We start from the raw sequence: 23,450 nt of genomic DNA on the forward strand, positions 1-23,450 counted from the left end.
CCTCAGCAATTGGTGTTGACAGAATTTTTTTTTCTTTTTGGGGCCACACCCATGGCATATGGAGGTTCCCAGGCTAGGGGTCAAAGTGGAGATACAGCTGCTGGCCTACACCACAGCCACAGCAACACCAGAGCTGAGTCGAGTCTGTAACCTACACGCAGCTCACGGCAACGCCGGATCCTTAACCCACTGAGCAAGGCCAGGAATTGAACCTGCATCCTCATGGATGCTAGCCAGATTCATTTCCGCTGAGCCATGATGGGAACTCCAAGAATTTTTTATTTCAGCCATTATAATAGGTAGGTAGTCGTATCTCATTGCAGTTTTAATTTCATTTCCCTAATGGTTAGGATATTAAACATATTTACATGTGTTTATTTGCTGATGTTCTCATGGGTAAAGTGTCCATGCAAATCTTCTGCCCAGTTTTTAATGAAGTTGTTTTCTTTTTTTTGCTTTTTAGGGCTGCACTTGTGGCATATGGAGGTTCCCAGGCTAGGGGCTGAATCAGAGCTACAGCTGCCAGCCTATGCTAAAGCTCAGCAACACCAGATCTGAGCTGCATCTACCATCCACACCACAACTCATGGCAACGTTGGATCCCCAACCCACTGAACGAGGCCAGGGTTCGAACCCGCAACCTCATGGTTCCCAGTCAGATTTGTTTCCGCTGCGCCACGACAGGAACTCCCAATGAGGTTGTTTTCTTACTGTTCAGTTTAGAGAGTTCTTCATATATTCTACATATAATGCACAGTTGGACATGTGATTTGGAAACATCTTGCCTCAGTGTGGAGTCTGTCTTTTCATTCCCATAACAGTATCTTTGCAGATCAAAATGTTGTTTGCATTATACAAAATTTCTTTTGGCTGTGCCTGAGACATAGAGAAGTTTCCAGGCCAGGGACTGAACCTGTGCCACACTAGTGACCCAAGCCACTTCAGTGACAATGCTGGATCCCTAACCACTAGCCCACCAGGCAACTCCCAAAATCATATTAGTTTGATGAAGTTGAATTTTTTTCTTTTATTTATCATGCTTTTGGCAGACTGCCTAAGGATGCTGCTTAACCCAAGTTCACGAACTTTCTCCTATGATACCTAGTGTTATATTTAGATCTATGATCTGTTCTGAGTTCATTTTCTAAAAGATGTGAGATTTAGGTCCAGGCTCATTTTGTGTGTGGGTTGACGTTCGCCTGCCCCAACACTGTTCACTGAAGCGACTCTTCTTTCTCTACTATGCGCTTGCATCTTTCTCAATAATCGATTGGCCATACTTGTTTGGCTCTATTTCTAGCTTCTCTGTTCTCTTCCATCGATCAATATGCCTATCCCTTGCCATACCACACTGTCTTGACTACTGCAGCTTTATAATAAGTGTTTTTTATGAGTCCCCCCACCCCCACGGGGGGCATGTGCAGCAGTCTGAGCCACGACAAGAACAAAACCAGATCCTTAACCTACTTTGCCATGAGGGAACACCTATAAGTTTTAAAAATGAGAGGCATGGAGTTCCCTGGTGACCTAGCAGTTAAGGATTCAGCGTGGTCACTGCTATGATTTGGGTTCAAACCCTGGCCTGGGAATTTCTGCATGCTGTGGGCGTGGCCAAAAAAAATGAGAGGTATGATTTCTCTGAATTTTTTTTTCCAGCATCATTTCAACTATGCTCATTCTTTTGGCTCTCGATATACATACTTGAGGATCAGCTTACCTATGCCTAGAAAAAAATTCTCCTGGGATTTTGATTAGAGTAATGTTAAATATGTAGGTCAATCTGGGGAGAGTTGGCACCTCAACCATGTTGAGTCACCCAGTCTCTGTTGAGTCTCTCCATTAATTTAGAGCTCCCTTAATTGCTTTCGGCACTACAGTTTTGTAGACATCAGCATACAGATATTACACATATTTTGTAGACTTACACCTAATCATTTTGAGTAAGGTATGATAAATTGTGTGTGTGTATATATATATATGTTTCCTTTTTTCTTTTTTAGTCGCTCCTGTGGCATATGGAAATTCCTGGGCCAGGGATCAAGCCCAAGCCACAGCTGTGACCTATGCCACAGCTGTGGCAATGCCATATCCTTAACCTGCTGTGCCACAGCAGGAATTCCTACATATATATATATATATAAACATTTTAGTATATTTTTTATTGCTAGTATATAGAGATGATTGATTTCTATGTAGACTTTTTTTTTTTGGTCACGCCCACAGCATGCAGAAGTTCCTGGGCCAGGGATAGAACCTGTGCCACAGCAGTGACAATGCTGAGTCCTTAACCACGGGGCCACCCAAGGAACTCCTTATGTTGACCTTTTATTTCACAACCAATTAAACTCACTTATTACACTTAGGAGGCTTTTTGCTGTTTCCTTGGGATTTTCTTCACAGACCATCATCTCATTTGTGCAGAGAAACTACCTGGATTCCCTTCCGGCCTGTGTGCTCTTTCTATGTCTTGCCTCATTGCCCTGGCCGGGGCGTCCAGCGAGATGTTAACTAGGATGCAGAAGCTCTTGTGGGTTTTGTTTGTTTCACTCAAGTTGCGTTTATCAATCTTAGATGAATTTTGAGTAATGATAGGAAAGACTTTCCTGGAGTTCCCGTTGTGACTCAGTGGTGAGCGAACCCAACTAGCATCCACGAGGGTGAGGGTTTGATCCCTGGTCTTGCTCAGGGGGTTGGGGATCCGGCGTTGCTGTGGACTGTGGCGTGGGTCGCAGACACGGCTTGGGTCCCACATTGCTGTGGCGGTGGCATAATCCCTCGGCTTCAGCTCCAATTGGACCCCTAGCCTGGGAACCTCCATATGTCACAGGTGCGCCCCCCCTCCCCAAAAAAGAAAAGACTTGAAAAGTATTTTATAACTTTCCTTTTTCATGTTTTTGGAAGAAAGATGCCAGAGTAGTTGTGAGGACTAGGTAAGAGAGAAAAAGAATACCTGTGGGAGTTCCCAGGTGGTTCAGTGGGTTAAGCACCTGGCATAGTGACTGCCGTGGCTTGGGTCACTGCTGTCGTGCATGTTGTTCCTGGCCTGGGAATTTCCGTATGCCATGGGAGCAGCCAAAATGAAAAAAAGCTTTTTGTAGTCTATGTATTTCTTTTCATGATGTCTGAGAACTTGAGTTACTGTGAAATTATGTTTTATTGATAAACTCTTTTTTTTTTTTTTTGCTATTTCTTGGGCCGCTCCTGCAGCATATGGAGGTTACCAGGCTAGGGGTCGAATCGGAGCTGTACCTGCCAGCCTACACCAGAGCCACATCAATGTGGGATCCGAGCCACGTCTGCAACCTACACCACAGCTCACAGCAACGCCGGATCCTTAACCCACTGAGCAAGGCCAGGGATCGAACCCGCAACCTCATGGTTCCTAGTTGGATTCGTTAACCACTGCGCCACGACGGCAACTCCGATAAACTCTTTTCTTAGATCACACACTATCTGAGACCGGACCGTGTGGGTGAGAGCTCTTTAAGTATCATATTACCAAGGATGCTAGAAGTGTCTGCACTCAATTTTAACACATGAGTCTGTTTCCTGATGCAAAGCGAGATAATTTCAGTGGCCTGGCAAATTTAAGATCTTGAAGAATGACCAATAAACATATGAAAAGATTCTCACTCTCATTAGACATCATGAATGCAAATTAAAGCTCTAATATGATGCTATTACAAACTCAACACAATGGCTAAAACGGAAAGAGACAAAAATATACTGACAATTAGTCAGGATATGGAACGAGCAGAATATTCATTCATATACTGATGTTGGGAGTGTAAATTGATGCAACTACTTTGGAAAATATCTACCAAGTGCTACCATGCCTGTCCCCTGACCCACCGATTACAGTCTTAGGAAGATGTCCAAGAAAAATGCATACGGATGCTGGAGAAAATACGCAAAGAATAGTCTTAGCAGCACTGTTGGAATAGTGCTGAACTGAAAGCTATCCAACTCTCCATCAATAGCAGAAGGGACAAGGAAATTATGGCATCTTCACGCTGTTGTATACAAAATTACATTCATTGAGAATGAATTGTCTTAACTACATACAATAACATGCTTTGATCTCACAATCTTAATGGCAAGTCAAAGAAGCTAGACCCTAAAGAAGACATACTATATGAATCTAATAAAGTTCAAAAATAAGCAACACTAAAAAAAAATCCTGCTGTATATCATAGGGAACTACATCCAATTACTTTTTTTTTTTTTTTTGGTCTTTTTAGGCCCGCATCTGTGGCACATGGAAGTTCCCACACTAGGGGTCGAATCAGAGTTATAGCTGCTGGTCTATGCCACAGCCACAGCCACGCTAGATCCAAGCCACATCTGTGACCTACACCACAGCTGTGGCAACACCAGATCCTTGACTCACGGAGCGAGGCTAGGGATCGAACCCACATCCTCATAGATACTGGTTGGGTTTGTTATTGCCGAGCCACGACGAGAACTCCTATGTCCAATAACTTGTGAAGAACATGATAAAAGAAAATATGAGAAAAATAATGTATTACATGTATAACTGGGTCACTTTACTGTATAGCAGAAATTGACAGAATGTTTTAAATAAACTATAACAATTTTTAAAAATGAAGCAACACTGACCAATGGTGCTGGGGATCAAGATAGTAGATATCCTTGGGAGGCAGCAAGGGGGTGTGAGAGGGCTTCTGATATTGTTGTTTCTTGACATGAGTGCTATTACATGGTTATGCTCAGGTGGTGAAAATCTGCCAATTGTACCCTTATGATCTGGACATGTCCCTGCCTGTATTTGTCGCAGTCTTCAGAAATTCAGTGTGTTTGTATTGAGTGAGTGTGGAGACTAACAGGTGGAGTAAGACACACCTGGCATCCAAATCTAACTGCAGGATGCATTATTTTCAAAGTGCTATTGGATTCTGTTTGCTAATGTTTTATCTAAGGACTTTGTTGTGCATAAGCGAAATCGGTCTATAGTTTTCTTTGTTGGTGCCTTCGTTATCAAGTATTGGGATTAATGCAACACTTGCTTCATAGAATGGGCTTAGAAGTTTTCCTTCTCTGTCTGTGCTCTGGCCTGTGTTAATCAGCTCTGCGATTATCTGATCCCTAAAGGCAGGTGGTGGATAGAATCACCCTGTGAAGTCTGGACCTGGTGTGTTTTTGGGGAGGGTCTTGACTTCTTCTCTGCGTCTTCACTGGTAATTAGTCTGTTTTAGGTGTTTTTCTTAAAAATTACGCATTAGATCACTACCTGTGTTATCTTAGACTAAACACTAAAAACTTCAGTTCCTCTTTCTGAAGAAAGGCGATAACGTCAGAACCTCCCTCACATGTGAAAAAGTCCCATCTGGTGAGTAGCAAGTGCTTGGTAAATATTAGCAAGTAAGCCAGCAAGCCAGCAAACTTTAACACCGGAAAAGAATTTTTCGGAACACAACTGACCTGCCTCGGTATTTGAAGAATCAGTAATATCTAAATCTACAGCCTTGCTCATAATGTCTTTTCCTTGGATAATAACCAATTATGACACATACTAAAAACGGAATTTTCAGGTTTCCTTAGAGTGTTCAAAGCAATTTCACATAAACTATATTCAGTGGTTTTATATAAGAATGAAGAGAAAGGCAGTGATTTATAAGTAAGCATTTACATTTTTTTCTGAATATAAAATTCATAGATGCTTGTTGAAAAAACTTTAGACAGTCTGGAAAATAACTTTTTTTTTTTTTTTTTTAAACGGCTGTACCCTCAGCATATGGAAGCTCCAGGGCCAGGGACTGAATTCAAGCCACAGCTGTGACCTATGCCGCAGCTACAGCAACACCAGATCCTTTAACCCATTGTGCCCCCCCCCGCACTCCCCCTCCCCCCTTTTTTTTGCTTTTTAGGGCTGCATCTGCAGCATATGGAAGTTCCCAGGCTAAGGGTCCAATCAGAGCTGCAGCCTCCATCACAGCCACAACAACATGGGATCTGAGCCGCGTCTGTGACCTGCACCACAGCTCACGGCAACATCAGATCCTTAACCCACTGATCTAAGGCCAGGGATTGAAGCTGCATCCTCATGGATACTAGCAGGGTTCGTTACCACTGAGCCAAGATGGAACCTCCAGTTTCTTATGTTCTTAATACATATTTGGCAGGGGTTGTTATGGACATATTTCAAATTAAGAAACCAAGGCTCAGAGAAGCTAAGCAATTCCGCTAGAGTTTATGTGCTCCTAAATAGTGGGGACCAGATGAAACACGTATTTTCTAACTTGTGATCTTGGGCAATTTCTCCCAAACGTCACAGCCCCAGAACCCTAATTCTTGTGGTGTGGGAAATGAAGTTAAACCCTTTGTGAAAATCAGCTGTGTACAAGCTTCCTTAAAATACCGTGGTTTCGTTCTGCCTGGTCCTTCCCCTCAGTAAATATTCATGGGGTGCCGTAAGGGGTGTGTGTGTGCTGAAGAGCCATCAGGCTTTGGTCAGGGAATCAGGACGCCTGGGATGTCTTCTTGTCCCTGTCATTTACCTTTCACACTGTCTTGGCAGAATGGTCAACTTATCTGCATCACGGTTAGCTCATCTGTACACCGAGCACCCCGGCTGATGCCTCAGGTTGTTTCTGGCTTATAGTCAGAAGTGACTACACACCTGGGGAAGCAAGACTGAAGCTATCTTCCTATATGCCCGCCACCGAACTTCATGCCACAGCTGAGCTGACTGCTGCAAAGGCATGGACGCTGGTCTACATTCTCTTCAAAAACATCTTCAGACACCAAAACAACAACTCACGCCTGCATAGTCCACGAATGTTCACTAGAAGGTGGTGTTGAGAAGTTGAAGTTGGGTCTGCTCAAGAGTTTAATATGTAAGAAAAACACACCTCTGTACATTTCAGAGCTAGAAGGAAAGTGAAAAATAAGAGCCTTGGATGTGGAGGGTGGCCCGAGCTTAGGCTTTTTCTTTTCTTTCTGATTATTCTCCGTATGATTCAGGCAATGTCAGCCTCAACACCACCACTTCCTAAGATGCTGGTGCTGAATTCTGGCTTTGAGAACCTTGTTTGGAGAACTTTTTTTTTCTTTTTTAAATTAAGTCTTAAATACCGCATATCACTCCCATGTGAAATCCAAAATATGACACTAGTGAACTTTTACGAAACAGACACAGACTCACAAACATAGACCACAGACTTGGGGAGGGCGGGTAGGGGAGGGATGGCTTGGGAGTTGGGATTAGCAGATGCAAACTATTACCGACAGGGCGGATGAACAGGGGCTTGCGGTACAGCGCAGGGAACAATATTCAATAGCTGGGATAGACCGTAATGGAAACGAATAGAAATAAAAAGTCTTACTCTTTAAAAAATATATTTTTAAGGTCCTGTTTAGTTTGAGTCAGTGTGAGTAAACCTAACAGAGGGTAGTCTTCAGAGGGGCTCTGAAATTGGCCAGAACCTACAAAAGGGCAGATTTCTGCACTTATAGCATATTTAACGACTGGCTGCATAGGCACGTTTCTGATGTTCAGTGGCCAGGGACCACCTGAGCCTTCTGGATCAGGGTATTCCACTTTCTCCAACACTCCCCTCCCTCCCACCTCACCCCGTCTCTGCACCCACCTGAAACCCGAGGCACTTAGTGTCAGCTGCTCTGCCTCTCTGACCTCCTCCTGTGATTCTGAAAGCACGGGGTTGCCTTGACATTGGTGGTTCTCAGCCGGGGCCGCGGGTATGGGGGGGGGGAGCAGCCTCCACCCCCACTCTCAAGTATATGTACCAATGTCTGAAGATGTCATAAACGAGGGAGATGCTCGCCATCTAATGGGCAGAGGCCAGGGATGCTGGTCCACCCCCTCCCCTGCCCCAGCAAAGAAGGACCCAACGCCAAGTGCCAATAAGGTGCTTTAGGGGTGAGAAGTGAAGACAAGGTGGGGGCTCTGGCCTGGTCCCCTGGGGCAGGCTGTCATTGGCAAGGGCACAGAAAATGAGGAAGTGGGTCACAGCCTGTCCTGCAGTTCTGCCCCAGTGATATCATCAGCCCGAGTATCCGGTGCCAGGAAGCTCTGCCTGGACGAAGACTGGCCTCACCAGTCTGTGGACGCAGGGGGTTGGATGGACCTTGCCCTGAACCGGTGCCTGCGACATACATTCCGATGTGCACTGCCCTTTCTGTAAAGCCTGTTCCTCGCCACAGCAAATTTCCTGCAAAACCAGTTTCTCGAGCCTGGCAGCACAGCCCTACCTTTTCCAAGTCTCCTCCTTGACTCTGTGAACTGCAAGGCGCAGAGGGCGTGGAGGCAAGGAGGCCAAGGACTAGGTTAGGTGACGGGGAAATCGGCCAAGAAGAGAAGCTACCAGAAATGGTCATAAACCCGCCACGTCATATGAGGAAGTGGAATGAAAATTGGCACCAACTCTACCCAAGACGACGATTAGACAACAGTTCCAGGAGTTTAGAGAGTTGGCTCGTGGTGGGAAAAGAATTGATCAGAGAGCCAGGAATCAGAAAAAAAGGGCTCATGGACAGGATAAAACAGACTCAACAGTGAAGAACGGAAAGTTTTTATTACCTGATGGTGGTTTGATGAAAGCATTTGTTACAGTATCTGGCTGTGATTTCGTATTCACTGTGCAGCTCTAACTGCACCAGGATGGGGATCGAACCTGAGCTTCTGCAGCCACCAGAGCCTCTTCAATTAGGTCCTTAACCCATTGCACCACAGAGGGAACTCCTCCATGTGGATTGTTTGGAGGTCACGTTTTTCCGCTGACCAGCTAAAATGAAAGCTTGACTGTTTTGGAGAGAGGACAAGATGGCGGAGGAGTAGGGGGACACGCTCGCCCTCTCCCACAAACACAACAAAAAAAGCACATCTACAGAATAAATGACTCGCACAGAACAGCAACCAATCGCTGGCAGAGGAACCTAAACTCCAATAACGGCAAGAAGTTCGTGACATTATTGGGCAGAACGGGAGAAAAGAGGAGAGTGAGAGAAGGTGAATCCGAGTGGGACGGGCGCTCCCGAAAGGGAACTGCGGAGGAGAAAGGGATCCCGCACCCTGGAAAGTCTCCTACCGGGCGAAAGATCAAACGAACCGGAGGAATCCCCAGATGCAGAGAAGAGTGTAGCAGTAAGTCGGAGTACGGAAAAACGATCAAGAACCCAACGGACCATCTGAACTACGGGCACAGTCACCAAAAATTGAGACGCCTGGGTGGGGGCTGGGCACCGAGACCTCGACGCCGAAGGTTAATTCCTGAGAAAGGGCCGGGGGGCGCCGCCTGGGTGGGGGCTGAGCACCGAGACCTCGGCTCCAGAGATTAGTCCCCGGGCTAGGGGGGCGGGGCAGAGCGGAAACTGCTTGGGAGGTCTAGAAACCAGTTGATGGGGCAGAGACTGCCTGGGAGACTAGAAAACAAAGCTGTCACAGAGGAAGGGAGCAATACTCCAGGAGTGGGGAAGGGGAAAGCCACATCAGAGGGAACCTGGGAGAAGAGCCTGGTCTGCGCCCGTGCTGGGGAGGGGAGAGAAGAAGGGGTGGGTCCCCATAGAATACCCCCCACGCCACAGCAAGCTTACAGGCCCGCTAGCTAGCTGAAAACTCTGCTTCCCAGTGCATCCCCTCCCCCCACCCCCGCCACCCCCTACGCTCTCAGGGACCTGGGGCTGCCTGCCATCCAGGAGGGCTGGCCTCAACAATTGCCTGAAGCCTACCACCGCAGGGGCTGTCCCTGCACAGGCCTGCTTGCCCTTTGGAGGGGCTACACTTCCGCAGAGCAGCACCAAACAGCACCAGCCCCCGAGAAAAGGCCTGCAGCCTAGAAAAGCTAGAACAAGCTTAGCCAGGCTGTGAATAGATCAGCCTAATTCTCCGACGGTTTTTCTGAGTCGGGTTGCCCCGGGGAGGAGCCTCTTCGGTTTCCAACGGCCCTGCTACCCGCCCAAGCCCCCAGGGGATGCTCTAGTGGACCAGCTGCATAGGACTGCCAGCTCCAGGCAGGACCCCCTGCAGCCCAGAAAAGCTGCAACAAGCTCAGCCAGACTGTGAAAAGATCCGCCTACATTCTCAGGCTGTCCTTCTGAGTTGGGCTGCCCTAGGGAAGAGCCTCTCAGGTTCTCAGTGCCCCAGATAGCTGCTCCAGCCCCCAGGGGGTGATGCACCCCTAAAAAGCAGCTGCCCAACACCGCCAACCCCCTGCAAGAACCCCACAGCCTAAAAACACCAGAGCAAGCTCTGCATGGCCAAGTGAAATCTGCTACCATCGCGGTGTGGACCTCTCAGTCCTGTCTGCCCTCAGGAAGTCCTCCTTTGCTTCAAAGAAACACTGTTAGCCCCATCAACACTCCAGAAAAGCCACACTGCCTCAAAAAAGATTGACCAACAACGCCAGCCCTCAGGAAATATTCCACGGCAGTGACAAGGCAAACACTGCCCAATCACGGAGAGTACAACTCCCTCAGGAGAAAGAAAACAACAAGCAAGATGAAGAAGCTGAGAAACCACTCCCAGTCAAACCAACAGGAGAACTCACCTAAAACAGTCAACAATGAAACAGATCTCTGCAGTCAGACAGACCTGGAGTTCAAAAGAGAAATAGTGAAAATACTGAAGGAATTAAGAGAAGATATGAACAGTAATGCAGATACCCTCAGAAAGGAACTAGAAAATATAAGGAGGAGCCAAGAAAAACTAGAACATTCATTTGCAGAGATGCAAACTGAACTAGGGGCAGTAAAAACCAGAATGAATAATGCAGAAGAACGAATCAGTGATATGGAAGATAGAATAATGGAAATCACTCAATCTGGTCAACAGACAGAAAACCGAATCAAAAAACTGGAAAGCAATATAAGAGACCTATGGGATAATATAAAGCGGGCCAATCTATGCATAATAGGAATTCCAGAAGGAGTAGAAAAAGATAAGGGAATGGAAAATATATTTGAAGAAATTATTGCTGGAAACTTCCCAAATCTAAAGGATACTGGATTCAAGATACAAGAAGCACAGAGGGCCCCAAACAAACTGAACCCAAACAGACCCACACCAAGACACATCATAATAAAAATGGCAAAAGTTAGTGATAAAGAGAGGATCCTCAAGGCAGCAAGAGAAAAACAGAATGTTACCTACAAGGGAACCCCCATAAGAATATCAGCTGATTTCTCTACAGAAACACTACAGGCCAGGAGGGAATGGCAAGAGATATTTAAAGTGCTCAAAGGAAAAAATATGCAACCTAGAATACTCTATCCAGCAAGAATATCATTTAAAATAGAAGGGGAAATAAAAATTTTTCCCAACAAACAAAAACTTAAAGAATACAGCAACACAAAACCCAGGTTAAAGGAAATATTGAAAGGGCTTCTCTAAACCAAAAAGAAAGGAAGGAAAGGGAAGAAAAAAGAAAAGAAAAAAAAAAAAGAAGAAGAAGAGGAAGAACTAGGACTGAGGAAACTGCAATCAGAGAGAAGTCACTCAAATAAGCCAGCATACAGATTTAATCATGAACATGCTTCAAACAAAATAAAATTAAAAAGAAAAAAATAAAAAAGAGTCATCAAAACCATAAAATGTGGGCAAGGGATGTCAGGAGGTAAATAACCCTTTTTGTTTATCTTAATTTTAATATAGTAATGAAGTGTTTGAACTTACAGGACCATCAGGCTAAAACACACATTTATGGGAAGGGGTTAGCATACTTAAAAAACAGGGCAATCACAAGCCAAAACCAAATATTGCATTTGCAAAAAATGAAAAAAAAAAAAAAAAAACCACTCAAGCAGATAATAACAGGAGACCATCCAACCAAAAAAAAAAAAAAAAAAATGGAGAACCATAGAATCAACTGGAACACGAGGTTCAAATGGCAATAAATAATCATCTATCAATTATCACCTTAAATGTCAATGGACTGAATGCCCCAATCAAAAGACACAGAGTGGCTGAGTGGATACACAATGGAATACTACTCAGCCATAAAAAAGGATGACATAATGCCATTTGCAGCAACATGGATGGAACTAGAGAATCTCATCCTGAGTGAAATGAGCCAGAAAGACAAAGACAAATACCATATGATATCACTTATAACTGGAATCTAATATCCAGCACAAATGAACATCTCCTCAGAAAAGAAAATCATGGACTTGGAGAAGAGACTTGTGGTTGCCTGATGGGAGGGGGAGGGAGTGGGAGGGATCGGGAGCTTGGGCTTATCAGACACAACCTAGAATAGATTTACAAGGAGATCCTGCTGAATAGCATTGAGAACTATGTCTAGATACTCATGTCGCAACAGAAGAAAGGGTGGGGGAAAAAACTGTAACTGCAATGTATACATCTAAGGATGACCTGACCCCCTTGCTGTACAGTGGGAAAATAATAATAAAAAAAAGAAAAAAGAAAAAAAAAAAAAAAAGCTTGACTGTTTTTATCATAAATTAATAAACGAGCACTTGGGTTCCGTTGAGTCCAGCCCATTCACCCTCAGGTGAGTCCGGATCACAGGACCCACATGCTAAGGAGCCTGGGAAGAGTGCTGGAGGCCTTGGGCAACCTTCACAGCCACAAGATGAGGGAGTGTCTTTCAGTAACAAGGTATTAAAAGTGGTTTTCAGCCTGACTGGGTCCCTGTGCACAGCTTTGCTCAGCAGGATCATGCTCCCTGAAGCCCAGGCCTTTCTGGTCCTCAGTGGCTGCCAACACTCATGGAGGGGAGGACAGAACACAAGGCCACTGGACCACTAAGTTACTGGCTCTCTCTCTCCCCACGGAAGGATGTTGGCCTCCCATCGGTCTGGCCGAGGGCATAAACTTTTCTTCTTTTTAGGGCCATACCTGCAGCATATGGAAGTTCCCAGGCTAAGGGTCCAATCAGAGCTGCAGCCTACACCACAGCCACAGCAACATGGGATCCGAGCCGTGTCTGCGACCTACACCACAGCTCACGGCAACGCTGGATCCTTAACCCACTGAGCAAGGCCAGGGATTAAACCCGCATCCTCATGGATACTAGTCGGGTTCATAATCCACTGAGCCACAACCAGAACTCCCATAAACTTCTTAATTCACCAAGACAATATGGGGTAAGGAAAAGGAGGGCCTTTTAAATCCAAAGGATTGGACCGATAGATGAACCCAAGCAGGTCAGTGGGCATACAAGATTTTTACTGCATTAAACTCAACACAAAGTCTCGGGCAATAGTCACGGCCAGTGAGGTTAACAGAGCAGGGACCAGGTGAGGCAAGCCAGGCACCATCTCTCAGGACGATGTAAGGGCCTCTTGACATTCTGAGCCCCAGATACTCACTCACCCTGGTCCCTCCCCTGGTGGTTCGGGTCTTCCTCCAGCTGCTCCCACCAGTGGCTTCTGGCATTTCTGCAATCTGGGCTTTGCCCAGAGGTTTGAGCCTGCTCAGATTCTGGGTGGGCTTCTCCATCCTGGACCCCCGCCTGACTTCATCACACCCAGACCTGCCTGGACAGCTCACATGGATTCAATTTAAAGGTTCCATCAGAGGTAAATGGCTGTACATCTCCTTGACTGACTCTTGTATTCCTGCAGCCTTTATCCAAGATCAGTGCAGCCACAGAAAGAGTCTGAGCTGGGTCGGCTGGGAAAATACACCCACATTGTGACAAGTGACTCTCAGGACCCAGGGAGGCCAAGTTCCAGTCGAGAAAGGCTATGCAGGAAAAGTACTTGGGGTGAAACGCGTTCATGAGCAGGCGCGACAGGACAGAACCAAGCGTGATGCCACAAGGATATTTCTCAAAAGCGATGACACCTGAAGTATCTAGGTTTCCAGCCCTACGTGTGCTGAATAAGGACATCTGACACCAGGGCTCAGGAGTCTGAGTTTTATCCAAGTTGTCCCAGGGGTTCTTAAAGACTCCAAAGAGTGAGAACCGCATGGAAAAAACTGTGTTCAGGATCTAACACTGCAGCCAGGAGGTACATCAGATTTAATGGGATTATTGAGGGAGTTTTCTTACCCATACTTGCAGCTCCTGCTGTTCTACCTTAAAAAGTAAATAGCTACTGCTATCCTCAATGAAAAGTAGAGTATTGTACCTTTATGATGAAAAATAAAAAATAAAAATAAAAACAAACTGAACAAAAAAATTTAAGTATGTAAGCGAAACAGAAGAAAGAGGAATTGGACAGGGGAGGACCTTAGAGACCCAGGTAAGCAGCCGTCAAATAACCCAGGTGAGAGACAAGGAAGACAGGATGGATGCAGTGCAGGTATAGACGGGGTGGATCTTTGGGCCTAGACTTAGAAAACTGGGGTTCGATTTTGTGAAGCCTGAATTTAACCACTGCTGACATCATTGCCTACTTTCTACAGGCCAGTCGCTATTCTCAGGCCTTTCTATGTATTAGCTCATCCAATCATCGCAGAAACACTTTGTCATACGTACTATCATCCCCCCAGTTTTTCGGATGAGGCAAATGAGAAACAGAGAGGTTCCGGAACCCGGCCAAAGACACTCAGCTAGGAAGTGACAGAGCTGGTGAGAGAGTGTGAATGTGCGTCGTTCATGATACAGCAGCTCTGCGTGATGTCAAGAAGCAGCTTTTATGGAGTTCCCGTGGTGGCGCAGCAGAAACGAATCCGACTAGGAACCGTGAGGATACGGGTTTGATCCCTGGCCTGGCTCAGTGGGTTAAGGATCCGGCGTTGCCGTGAGCCGTGGTGTAGGTCACAGATGTGGCTTGGATCTGGCGTTGTTATGGCCTGGGAACTTCCATGTGCCATGGGTGTGGCCCTAAAAAAAAAAAAAAAAGAAAATCAGCTTTTGGCTACGGGTTGAATGGGAGCTGTAGCCGCCGGCCTACACCACAACCACAGCAACGCCGGATCCTGAGCTGCGTCTGTGACCTACACCACAGCTCAAGGCAATGCTGCATCCTTAACCCACTGAGCAAGGCCAGGGATGGAACCTGATTTGTTTCTGCTGAGCCACGATGGGAACGCCCCTCTTTCCTTCTTTTTTTAAGGGGCAGAGTAATCTCTTTAATCAGAAGGCAGCCTTCAGATCCTTCTCCATGACTTCAAATGCTGTCTCCTTCCCGAAGGTTCTTTCTCCCTGAGGTCCCCACCACCTGAGACAGACCGTGAACTCGATCCTCTGGGAAAATACCATTCCTACACTGACAGGTGAGTATGGTCACTGGAAGCCTCATTGGGGCTGGCACCCTTACACCACCTCTGCCCTGGGATGCAGAGGTGTTACCTGCACTCTCTGAACTGGCTCGTTACCCAGAGCTTGGGTTGCAGTGTCAGGACACCTGGGCTCAAGTCCCAGCCCCGCCACCTGCCCACTGTGGGATCCCCTGGCTGCCGGGCTGGCGGATCCCTGGGCTTTGCAAAGCCCCACAGGTGATTCCATTGTGCCCCAGCCTTGCCCACCTCTGGTTTGCCTCTCCACGCTTTGAGCTCCTTTTTCTTTTTAGGGCCACACCTGCAGCATATGGAGGTTCCCAGGCTAGGAGTCAAATCAGAGCTGCAGCTGCCAGTCTACACCACAGTCACGCCAGATCCAAGCCACATCTGTGACCTATACCGCAGCTCACAGCAACACCAGACACTTAACCCACTGAGCGAGGCCAGGGATCGAACCTGCATCCTCATGGATGGTAGTTGGGTTCTTAACCCTCTGAGCAACAGGAACTCCTGTGTACCTTTATGTTCCTTAAAACGGGAGTCGCCATTCATCACTAAAACTGACTTTTTGAGCGCTGGTCAGGTATGTTCTCATTGAGCCAGCAGAAAAAGCCCAGGCATCCCCCACTATTTATTCCCTATGTCATGCTTAGTTTGTGGTTAGTGGCAGAGCGGAGACTCCAGCCCCAGGGGTCAGACTCTAGCCCAATTCTTTCCACTGCCAACATCTCTCCATCAGCAAACATTTTCCCACACAGGTGTTCTGCGGACCCAAGAAACTCCTAGCACAATGCCTGGAACATTAGTCAACAAAGGTAAAATACTGAATTATTAACTTGAGATGGGATGCCCTACATCTTTGCAGGGGGCGAGTCCCCCGCCTCCACTTCTCTCGCTCTCGAAGCAAGACAAATGCTCCTTTGCAGAGATTACTGGATGCATAACATTCAAAATCAGGGCCCTTACTCACCCCTAGTCCTGGATTTTCCGGATCACCTTTGCGCAGACAGGTCTACACTGGGTGGTCCTTTGGGGTCACTACAATGTGGCCTGTTTTCTGGAAGGGAAGAGTGCGATGGCCTTCCAGCCAGGGTGGTCGCTTGGGAGGGGTGATGATGCGATGCGGCTTGTGCTGTATCTCTTTGGTCTTCGGGAGAGACGAAGCTTTCTGGTTTCAGGAAAACTGTGGTTCTGGGCACGCGATGACCTACTGATGCATTCCAGAAATCCTTGGGTCATGGTCAGGGCTTGTGGGCCCAGGGCTACCGAGGGCTGGGCATGCTCCGGGTGACAGTCTGGGCCACAAGCGGCTTTATCGAGGGCCAGCACGTCAGCTAAGCTTTCCTTAAAATCCTCTGCCCACCTTCCCTGTGTCAGGATCCCATTCAAGCGACCATTGCTGGGCGCCACGCCCAGAGTTTCCGATTGAGTACAGCTGTGCTTTTCTTTTTTGTTGTTTTCCTTTTTACAGCTGCACCTGTGACCTATGGACGTTCCCAGGCTAGGGACTGAATTGGAGCCTCGCCTGCCGGCCTATACCAGAGCCACGGCAACAATGGATCCAAGCTGTATTAACTGCAGTCAGATCCTTAACGCCCTGAGTGAGACCAGGGATTGAACCCACATCCTCGCAGACACTGTTGGGTTCTTAACCTGCTGAGTCACAAAGGGAACTCATTTTTTTCTCTCTCTCCAGCTGTGCATTTTGCACTAGGTCTCAGGTGATGTTGATGCTGCCGGTAACCAAGGAGCATACACTGAGAACCAGTGGACCGGAGAGACCCTGCGCCTTTCAAAGGCTGAATCCTGGGGATTCCAGCAGTGACGCTGAAGCCACCTATGCCTGTCCTGGCCCAGAAACGTCTCCTCTCTTCGGTGGCCTTAAGGATAGAGGCCCACGGGGAGGTGCACGAGGCAGTGAGGTTGGGCAGACCCGGGACCACAGTCTAGGAACGCCAGCGTGATGGATGAGGTGATGCTCAGGCCTGAACGGGGATGGTCTGGAGCGAAGGAAGTCCTACATGCTAGGAGTGAAGAGCTAAGTCTGGAAGACATGCAAAGTTCCACCACCAAGAAAGTCTTAGAGCGAGTTGGCGTCATGGTGCAGAGGAAACAAATCTGACTATGAGATTGAGGGTTCAATCCCTGGCCTCGCTCAGAGGGTTAAGGATCCGGTGTTGCAGTGAGCTGTGGTGTAGGTCACAGACTCGGCACGGATCTTACATTGCTGTGGCTGTGGTGTAGGCTGGCAGCTGTAGCTCTGATTCGACCCCTAGCCTGGGAACCTCCATTCTCCAAGGGTGTGGCCCTATAAAAAGCAAAAAAAAAAAAAAAAAAAAGGTCTTAAAGACGAGGCCCAATGTGGGATTGTGAGGCTGATGGGTGGGTACCACCCCGAGACTGATCTTCTGGCAGTAGGACCTGATCATCCACGTGCTTTACACTCGGGTGCAAGGGCAGCAGGAAGGGAAGTGTCCTGTGTTCCCGAGAGAGAAGAGTCACAAGAACAGGATGCACTCAGCTCCCAGTCAGGGCCGGGCAGGGGGGCTCAGAGTCTGGGGAAGCAGAGCCACAAGAAAATAGCCACGTAATGGACACAGGCTTGTTGCCATGGGAAACCTAAAAATAACTTTCGTTAGAGGCTCAGTAAGGCAAGAAATTTAACTTGAGAACCCATCTTGGTAGAAAACATCCGATGGCTTTTGCACATTACGGACCATGAGCGCTCAGGCTCCCTAAGCTGATCTAGAGCTGGCCACTGCTTTGTACCTGCTGGTTCTGTCCCAGTCTCAGGAGTGTCACCTTAGTTCATTCCACCTTTTTTTTTGTCTTTTGTCTTTTTAGGGCTGCACTCTCAGCATATGGAGGTTCCCAGGCTAGGGGTTGAATCGGAGCTATAGCCACCGGCCTACACCAGAGCCACAGCAACACCAGATCCGAGCCGTGTCTGCGACCTACACCACAGCTCACAGCAATGCCGGATCCTTAACCCACCGAGCGAGACCAGGGATCGAACCTGCAACCTCACAGTTCCTAGTTGGATTTGTTTCCGCTGAGCCATAAGGGGAACTCCAACCTTCATCCGTTCTGAAATTGCACCGTACTCCCCTGCAATATGATTAGAGCAAGCGAGGTGGCAAAGCCATCAGGAACGGTTAACTGTTTTCCTGTCGAGCACAGCAATGCACTGGCAGGGCCCTGAGGCTCTCTGCAGCTCCTCCATTCATCATCCAGGCTCTCTCTGACATTGCCCGACCAAATGAGCATACGCACTGCTTTAAATGAGAAAAGAACAGACCTCGCCTAGCAGTTCTGATCTTTTTTCATTAAGAATATGACCCATTGGCATGGAAATGCTATAAAACTTGGTTGTGATGATGGTTGCACAACTATAAACATAAAATTCACTAATAAAAAAAAAAGCTTATGACCTAGCCTAGGAGTTATTTTTATCATAACATTTTTCTTCAACAAACTGATCTTCAATTGGTAAATTGTTTTTATTGAAGCGTCTTCATATCATTAGGCCACTACATTTGCTCCAAAATCACTGGCATCCAGCGCAGAGGCGGCTCATCTTTTACTGAGAGCCTCTCATGAAAAGAACACCGGAATCTGGATGCTTGGCGTTCCCTGTTGGTAAGCTCGTTTTAGTTTTGCCTTTCATGTGCTTTCTTTCAAATGCCGTTTTAATTCCCACTGAACACTGGATTGGCTAATGTCAGGTTCAGTAATGGACAGGAAGTGTTCAGATGAGGAAGCACCAAAATGCAACCGGAAGTGAAAAAAACTCCAGTGTCATGACTGACAGTTAAACATGAGAACAGCCAAGAAAGATTCCCAGCAGTGATAACAGCCTTCGATGTAGACATTTCGCTAAAAGGGGCTGAGAACATCATGGAAGAGACGGGAAGTCTGATGATGCTCAGTACTTCTCCTCTGAGGGATTTCTGAAAGCGCTTTTCCTAACTCAGAAAAGGTCCAGGAGGTCCCGTCATAGCTCAGCCGTAAGGAGCCTGACTAGTGTCCACGAGGATGTGGGTTCAATCCCTGGCCTCGCTCAGAGGGTTGTGGATCCAGGGTTGCCGTGAACTGTGCTGGAGGTCGCAGACGAGGCTTGGATCTGGTGTTGTGGCTGTGGTGCAGACTGGCAGCTGCAGCTCCCATTCCGATTTGACCCCTAGCCTGGGAACCTCCATATGTTGCGGGTTCAAGCTTAAAAAAGACCAAAAAAAAAAAAAAGTCCAGAAAGTGAAATTCAGTGCATTCACCAGGTTGAGTATTCCCCCGGGGGTCCTTTGGAGAGCATTCTCAGACCAAGCCAATGTGACGGCTGTCACCTTCCCACTGGACAGCTCTGTATCCATTTTCGGCTACGTTTTGATGACAAGATCAAATCTGCACATCCCGCTACAGTGGCTCCAGCACAGATGCTGGTTGGCATTTGCTTTGTTATTTCTTTTCATCCCAGTGCCTTAATTCCATAATGTCTACAGGATTTTTGTGGACAGTAACAAAAACAAAACCCTACAGAGGACAATACTGGAGTTAGCAAAGATATTTTAGTGGTCAAGCTAGTCTCTGCCGGGCACAGACATTTGGGGGCCTGGTCATGGATGTTTCTTTATTAACCTGGAACACTCCTACATGGCTGAACTGACACTCAAAAAATACAGGAGAATCCATTTTAGTGACATAGTCTTTTGCCTAAGGCTTTAGCACAAAGGATGAAGGCAAGGACATCTCTGAATATTTTCACGGGAAGTTAGTCCACTTCATGAAGGAAGAGTGGAGAATGTACGTGACACTCTATTCCATGAGGTCAGAGTCACCCTTTCTGCTGGGAACTTGATCCAGTCTTGGTCTCAAGGAGATCACTGCAAGTGCTTTGCCAGGCTGAGTCCTGCTAATTCTGAGGGAGTCTTTCATAGCATTCTCCTTCCTGCCCCCAGCCTGTACTGCCACTGGCCACACTGCCAAAAGGAATGCCCACAGATTGCTTGGGTCAGTCATGGGAGCACCCATGTGGGGGAGGCAACTTCAGAACAGTGAAAACCACCTCAGACCCCTGCCTTTTTTTTTTTTTTTTTTTTTTTTTTTTTTTTTTTTTGCTTTTTTAGGGCCATGCCTGCAGCATATGGAGGTTCTCAGGCTAGGGATTGAATCTGAGCTCAGCTGCTGGCTTAAACCCCAGCCACAGCCCAGCAGGATCTGAACAGAGTCTGCAACCTACACCACAGCTCATAGATCCTTAACCCACTGAGCGAGGCCAGGGATTGAACCCGGGTCATTACGGACACCAGTCGGATTCATCACCACTGAGACGCAATGGGAACTCCCTCTGACCCCTGTCAGATACTCTCCCCGCCCTGGGGAGGCCAGGCTGGAGGAGGGGGCAGGACCATCGCAGCGGAGGGCGATGTGAGCATTTGGGGAGAGCTTCATGACCAAGCGGGCATGTGGCACAACTTCTCTCCTGAGCCTCTGCTTGGGGCTGTGACGAGTTGGTTCCCAGTCCTAAAAAGCACCTCTGGTCCCGAGGATGCCACATGGGGACTTACCTACTGCGGTAGGCGCGTGGGACGTTGCCCCATCACTCACTCCACCCATCCGTCACCCAGCAAGGAGCTTCCCTCTTGGTTTTACCTTTGCGGAAGTAAACGAAGAGCAACCAAATGAGAAAACCAGAGGCTATTCATTCAGAGCTTGCTGTATCCAGGGAGGGAGCCACCTCCACTTGCATCAGCAGAGGTTCAAGTGCAGGCAGGGGAGCGGAGAGCTTCTTAGAGGAGAGATGGGGGGCTCCAGGTGGGCCCTGATTGGAGGCTGCGGGCCTGGGAAGCTGGAGGCGGGCCCACTAGGAGCAGGCCTCCATGTGATTGGCTGGCGGCAGGTCTGGCTTTCTCTGATTGGCCGAAAGTTGGAAGTGAAGACAAGAACTATCCAAGAGGGTAAAGCAAGTCCTAGTTATTTTTGCCCAACTGCTAGAAGGATTAGGTTATTGTTTACCTTCCTGGACTGGTTGCTAGAGACAGTGGTCTGACCTCCTCCATGCCTGACTTATCACAGCCAGCTGGCTTCCTGAGCTGTTCAGAAATATCTTAACGCACCTGTCCCCACGAGGCCCTCCATTTACACGCCCAGCTCGAAAGTAACTTTTTTTGTCTCTTGTCTTTTTAGGGCCGCACTTGCGGCACATGGAGGTTCCCAGGCCAGGGGTCTAATCAGAGTCACAGCAACGCCGGATCCGAGCCGTGTCTGCAGCCTACACCACAGCTCACGGCAACGCCGGATCCTTAACCCACTGAGCGAGGCCAGGGATCGAACCCTCAACCTCTTGGTTCCTACTCGGATTCGTTTCCACTGCGCCACGATGGAAACTCCGAAAGTAACTTTTTTCTTAATCCACCTTTCTTCAGTCCTCACCTCCTTCCAAAACTCCATCTCAGAGTCTGAGGTCTTGGTGGAGATTTGCCAAAAGCAAACAGATTAAGGTGTGAGCTGCTCACAGAGCCTTCCTAGGTGATTCTGCTTCTCGAAAGAAGATGCTGGTGAAAACTAAGCACCAACACCTGAGAACCCTGGCCTGTGACTCAGGGCGAGATTCCTGGCAATAAGGGAGGGGAGCATCTTGGGGCAGGCACTTATGCCCTGTGCCAGTGGGAGGGCCTCTTTGCTTTCACTGGCTTGCTAAGTGAGAGGACAGTCCCAGCTGGGCAGACTGCTCAGGGACAAGTGAGCAAGGGGACTGGGGGTAAAGCAATTCATAGGAATCTGACCATCCACCTGGCCCCTCAGGTTGGAGGTGGAATCAAAGAATGAGGTCATCAGCAGCTCTCTCGGGAGACTTAACGAAATTCTGTTACCGTAGATTTTAGGCTCAATATTTGATGCTCACAGAGCAAGTTCTGCCTACAATGCAAGGCCCATAAGTAAAAGAATCAGAGGCTAAAAATCTGGGAGATGGAGTTCCTGTCGTGGCGCAGTGGAAACGAATCCGACTAGGAACCATGAAGTTGAGGGTTTGATCCCTGGCCTCACTCAGTGGGTTAAGAATCTGGTGTTGCCGTGAGCTGTGTTGTAGGTCGCCGATGTGGCTCAGATCTGGCGTTGTTGTGGCTGTGGTGTAGGCTGGCAGCAGTAGCTCCAATCTGACCCCTAGCCTGGGAACCTCCATATGCTGCAGGTGCAACCCTGAAAAGACAATAAATAAATAACAATCTGGGACAGACGCTGCAGAGGGCTGGGCCTGGATCGCCTTTGTCTGGTCAGTAAGAGGATTGGTGTCTCTGCTTGTCCCCGGCATGAAATTCATTCCTGGTGCTGAGCAAAGTATGGGGAACAGAATCGAAAACAAAATCTGATCCTAACCCCGAAAATCTCCCCACGATGGTAGCAGAGGAAGAAAGCACTTTTACTCTCCAACAAGCATTACACCAGAAAGTGGTGAGTGGGGCAGGGACCTGCTGGCGAGCTTGCAGACAGAATGCAGCCCACTCTAGGCGGCTGTGTGATGCCTCGATTATGTTTGCAGATTTCACCACATGGAGTCAGGTGACCATTCAGGCCCCTCTGGGGGACCCGGCCTTATCTCCCCTGAAGCACACTGCAAAGGGTTGGGGCCTGGATGAAACCAGCCTGAGTTATAAGACTGGCAAGTGGCTTCTCTGGCCATTAAAAAGATTTATGCACCCGTGAAAGGGCAGAGAAAAATTCTGCAGGAAAGGGAAAATGTTGGGGAAATCTTTAAATTAATAAAATTAAGCCTCTTATTCTTAATTTTTTTTTTTTTTTGTCTTTTTGCCATTTTAGAGCTGCTCTGTGGCATATGGAGGTTCCCAGGCTAGGGGTCGAATTGGAGCTGTAGCCACCAGCCTACACCAGAGCCATAGCAACGCGGGATCCGAGCTGCGTCTGCAACCTACACCACAGCTCACAGCAACGCCGGATCCTTAACCCACTGAGCAAGGCCAGGGATCGAACCCACAACCTCATTGTTCCTAGTCGGATTCATCAACCACTGAGCCATGATGGGAACTCCTCTAAATTTATATTTTTACAAAAGCCACCCCTGTCAGAGCAAGACAACTATTCAATGTTATCCCTTAAATGTGGAATCTAAAAAATAAATGAATGCATATAACAAAACAAGTAGACTCATGTATATAGAGAACAAACCAGCGGTAACCAGTGGGGAGAGAGAAGGCGGAGGGGCAGCATCGGGGAAGGGGATTCAGAGACAGAAGCCACCCTGCAGAACTTTAGCACAGCAACAAGGATA

General features: G+C 47.7%; 1 long non-coding RNA gene across 3 annotated transcripts in view; it reads right to left on the reverse strand.

Moving 5' to 3' along the window:
* Positions 1 to 16,654, reverse strand: part of LOC106505337 — a 50,609-nt gene extending 33,955 nt beyond the window's left edge. For 2 of the 3 annotated variants that reach the window (XR_001299653.2, XR_001299654.2), the window contains exon 1: positions 16,140 to 16,652. This is a non-coding gene — a long non-coding RNA (uncharacterized LOC106505337). Of the gene's footprint in view, positions 1 to 16,139 lie in introns of all 3 variants that reach the window. The other variant, XR_002336571.1, reaches the window with a different exon arrangement.

The sequence above is a fragment of the Sus scrofa genome, chromosome 11 (genome assembly GCF_000003025.6).
Source record: "Sus scrofa isolate TJ Tabasco breed Duroc chromosome 11, Sscrofa11.1, whole genome shotgun sequence".
In the NCBI taxonomy this organism is placed as follows: Eukaryota; Metazoa; Chordata; class Mammalia; order Artiodactyla; family Suidae; genus Sus; species Sus scrofa.